Source organism: Panthera tigris, chromosome X, assembly GCF_018350195.1.
Source record: "Panthera tigris isolate Pti1 chromosome X, P.tigris_Pti1_mat1.1, whole genome shotgun sequence".
NCBI lineage: Eukaryota > Metazoa > Chordata > Mammalia > Carnivora > Felidae > Panthera > Panthera tigris.
The window spans coordinates 70,561,510-70,566,102 of record NC_056677.1 but is presented as its reverse complement, the minus strand read 5'-3'; the positions used below and the strand labels follow the sequence as shown (position 1 = coordinate 70,566,102).

Here is a 4,593-nt window from a genome sequence, read left to right as displayed (position 1 = left end):
ATCCCAATTATGCATATATTATTTCTTTTAATTATGTCACTTAGTTCTCTAAGTCTCCCCTCATACTCCTGGATGTTTTTTATATCTTTTTCTCAGCTTCTTTTTCCATAATTTTATCTTTTAATTCACCTATTCTCTCCTCTGCCTCTTCAATCCGAGCTGTGGTCGCTTGCGTTTTATTTTGCACCTCATTTATAGCATTTTTAAGCTCCTCCTGACTGTTTCTTAGTCCCTTGATCTCTGTAGTAATAGATTCTCTGCTGTCCTCTATACTTTTTTCAAGCCCATTGATTAATTTTATGACTATTATTTTAAATTCATTTTCTGCTATATTGCTTAAATCGTTTTGATCAGTTCATTAGCTGTCGCTATGTCCTGGAGTTTCTTTTGAGGAGAATTCTTCCATTTCATCATTTTGGATAGTCCGTGGAGTGGTGGGGAACTGCAGGGCTCTTCCCCTGTGATGTCTGGAGTAACTTGCATTGGTGGGCGGGGCTGCAGTCAAACCTGATGTCTTCCCCCAGCCCACCGCTGGGGCCACAGTCAGACTGGTGTGTACCTTATCTTCCCCTCTCCCAGGGCAGGACTCACTGTCGAGTGGTTGGGCCTCTCTCTGGGCTACTTGCACACTGCCAGGCTTGTGATGCTGTTTTGATTGGATCTGGCATACTAGCCGGGGTAGATCTGCAAGGTGCACAGGGGCAGGAGGGGTAGGCTCATCTTGCTTTGCCTTTGGTGGTCCACTTCAGGAGGGGCCCTGTGGCATCGGGAGGGAGGCAGACTCGTCGGAGGGATGGATCCACAGAAGCACAGCATTGGGTGTTTGAGCGGTGCAAGCAAGTTCTGTGAAGGGAACTGGTTCCCTTTGGGATTTTGGCTGGGGGATGGGCGAGGGAGATGGCACTGGTGAGCACCTTTGTTCCCCGCCAAGCTGAGCTCTGTCCTCCTGAGGGTCAACAACTCTCCCTCCCGTTGTCCTCTAGCCTTCCCGCTCTCGGAGCAGAGCTGTTGACTTATAACATTCCAGATGTTAAGTCCCGCTGGCTGTCAGAGCTCACGCAGTCTGGCCCTTCTGCTTTTGCTAACCAGACTCCGGGGCTCTGCCTTTCTGGGTGGGCTGGCTGCCCCTCCACCACCCTGGCTCCCTCCCACCAGTCCGTGTAGTGTGCACCGCCTCTCCACCCTTGCTACCATCTTCCATGGGCCTCTCATCTACGCTTGGCTCTGGGAGTCCGTTCTGCTAGTCTTCTGGCATTTTTCTGGGTAAATTAGATATATGTGGGTGGGATCTAAACAATCAGCAGGACACGGTGAGCCCAGTGTCCTCCTACACTGCCATCTTCCTCGAGGGGGTGTGACATTTACCTTTTAGTATTTTTTTTAAGTTTATATATTTATTTTGAGAGAGAGAGAGATAACAAGTGGGGAAGGGCAGAGAGAGAGGGAGAGATCATTCCAAGCAGGCTCTTCACTGTCATTATTGACCCCATGTGGGGCTCAAACTCATGAACCATGATCATTACCTGGGTTGAAACCAAGAGCTGGATGCTTAACTGACTGAGCCACCCAGGGGCCCCCATTTAGTTGTTAGTATTAATGAAATAATACAAAGTACTAAAGAGCTGATTAAGATGATCATCAGCATGTTGTCATGAAAATGTAAGTATTCTTTTATCATTGGAGATGTCACATCTTGGAAACCTAATTTGAAAGGGGTATGCCATAGAAATATACAGGACTTCAACCTATAATTTAACTTTGACAAAGTTTTGTAATTTTTAATAATATCTCATTATTGAGAAAAACGTAATGGTTATGGTGTTGGCTTGAAACAAGTTTGAGAAGTTTTGACTCCTTCCTTTCTTATTTTAGACTTATGCAAGTGGATTTTTCAAATATGTGATATGGAGGATGGCATCAGAGTAGTCATTTGAAGTTAGAATTAATCGCCTCTACCATTGCTACTTCTCATTTGGATGTAAAAGCTTCTCAAACTATAAAGATTATTAATATAACTGTGGTGATGAGATGAATGAGCCTGTATGTGAGATGGTATTTCATGTTGTGTACACATCTGGATAATTGGAATAGCATGAAGGTATTCTTGATAAGTCAAGAAAGTGTTGTGGGAAGAAGATTATATCAACCTCAACAAATATAATTATGAAGTGAACTTTTGCCTAAGTAGAATTAAGTGTGCAGACTGAAAACAGAGGGAGTCAATGAATGAAACTTCCAATAATAGCAAATACTGCTTCTATTGATAAGACGTAGTGGAAATGTGCTACTATATAATATGTGTCATGGAGAACAATATCTAGGAATGAATTAGCTAATACAATTCCTGTTAAGCCCCCCACTGTGAATAAATAGATAAAACCCAGGACTCATAGCATGCCTGGTGATCATTTGATGTCGCCTCCATGAAAGGTTGTTAGTCAACTAAATACTTTTACTCCTGTTTGGATAGCAATAATTACAAAAGCTGATGTAAGGTATGCTCATGTGTTGGCATTCATGCCTACAGTAAATATATGGTGAGCTCATGCAGTGAAAGCTAGGAATCTGATGGACTTATGGCTGAAACTATTTCTATCTATACAAAGGGTTCTTTTTTTTTCCTCCTGAATAATAGGTAATAATCTGTGCAATCATTCCCAAATCGGGTAAAATTAGGATATACACTTCAGGGTGCCAGAAGAATCAATATATCAATATAGATGTTATAAAATAGTGTCTCATATTTCTGTAGGGTCAAAGAATGTGGTACTTAGGTTGTCTTCTGTTAGTAACATAGCAATTCCAGTTGCTAAAACTGAAAGTGACAGAAGTAGAACAGCTGTAATTAGGACAAAACAAATGAATAAAGGTGTTTCATATTGGGATATAACAGGTGGCTTCATGTTGATATAGTAATGAAGTTGATAGCCACTAAAATTGAGGATACACCTGCTAAGTAAAGGGGAAAAATAGATCTATTGATGCTCCTGTGTGTGCTGGATTGCCAGCTAGAGGTAGATATACAGTCCAACCGGTTCCTGAACCTGTTTTAACTATCGATGATGTAAGAGTACAAATGATGGTGGTAATAGTCAGAAGCTTTTATTGTTGATTCAGAGAAATGGTATATCAGATGTTCCAATTATTAGTAGTACTAGTCACTTTCCAAACCCTCCAATTAATAGACAATATTATGAAGAAAATCATTATGAATATGTGTGGGCAGTCACAATTACATTATAAATTTTGTCATCTTACAGTACGGCTCTGGATTGACCTAGTTTGGCATGGATTAGAACATTTAAGGTAGTTCCCATTATTCCAACTCATGCACCAAATAGAAGATACAGGGTGCCAATATCTTCATGATTTTGTAAAAATAATCAGTGGTTTATGAACATAGGTAAAATGACTGAGGAAAACATTAGAGTATAATTGTAAAAACAAAGGTTGAGCCCTCTTTTTGTCAAGCTTTGTGGTGAATATATCGAATTGCAAATTCAAAGAAGCAGCATCAGCACAGAAAACTCCCTTCAGACATAGCTTGAATTGATCTTCTGCACATCATATCATAGTGAAACTGGAAAAATACAAAGATAAAGAGAGAATTCTGAAAGCAGCTGGGGACAAACAGGCCTTAATGTACAAGGGTAGACACATAAATGTAATAGCAGAACTATCTACTGAAATTTGGCAAGCCAGAAAGGAATGGCAGGAAATTTTCAATGTTCTGAATAGGAAAAATGTGCAGCCAAGAATCCTTTATCCAGCAAACCTGTCATTCAGAATACAAAGAGAGATAAAGGTTTTCTCAAAGAAAAACTGAAGTAATTCATCACCACTAAAACAGCCCTACAAGAGATCATAAGGGGGACTCTGAGTGGAATGTTGCAAAGACCACAAAGGGTCAGAGACATCACTACAAGCACAAAACCTACAGATAACACAATGACCGTACACCCATATCTTTCAATAATAACACTGAATGAAAAAGGACTACATGCTCCATTCAAAAGACATAGGGTACCGGATTGGAAAAAACAAAAACAAACAAACAAACAAAAAAACAAGACCCATTTATTTGCTCTCTACAAGACACCGATTTTAGACCTGAGGACACCTTCAGATTGAAAGTGAGGGGATGGACAACTATCTATCGTGCTACCGGAAGTCAAAAGAAAGCTGGAGCAGCCATACTTATATCAGACAAACTAGATTTTATTTTTTATTTATTTATTTATTTTTTATTTTTTTTCAATATATGAAATTTATTGTCAAATTGGTTTCCATACAACACCCAGTGCTCATCCCAAAAGGTGCCCTCCTCAATACCCATAACCCACCCTCCCCTCCCTCCCACGCCCCATCAACCCTCCAGTTTTTAAGAGTCTCTTATGCTTTGGCTCTCTCCCACTCTAACCTCTTTTTTTTTTTCTTCCCCTCCCCCATGGGTTTCTGTTAAGTTTCTCAGGATCCACATAAGAGTGAAACCATATGGTATCTGTCTTTCTCTGTATGGCTTATTTCACTTAGCATCACACTCTCCAGTTCCATCCACGTTGCTACAAAGGGCCATATTTCGTTCTTTCTCAT

At 40.4% G+C, this 4,593-nt stretch overlaps 1 pseudogene; it reads right to left on the bottom strand.

Moving 5' to 3' along the window:
- Positions 1–1,968: 1,968 nt before the first annotated feature.
- LOC122235377 lies at positions 1,969–3,401 on the bottom strand (annotated as a pseudogene).
- Between the last annotated feature and the right edge of the window lie 1,192 nt (positions 3,402–4,593).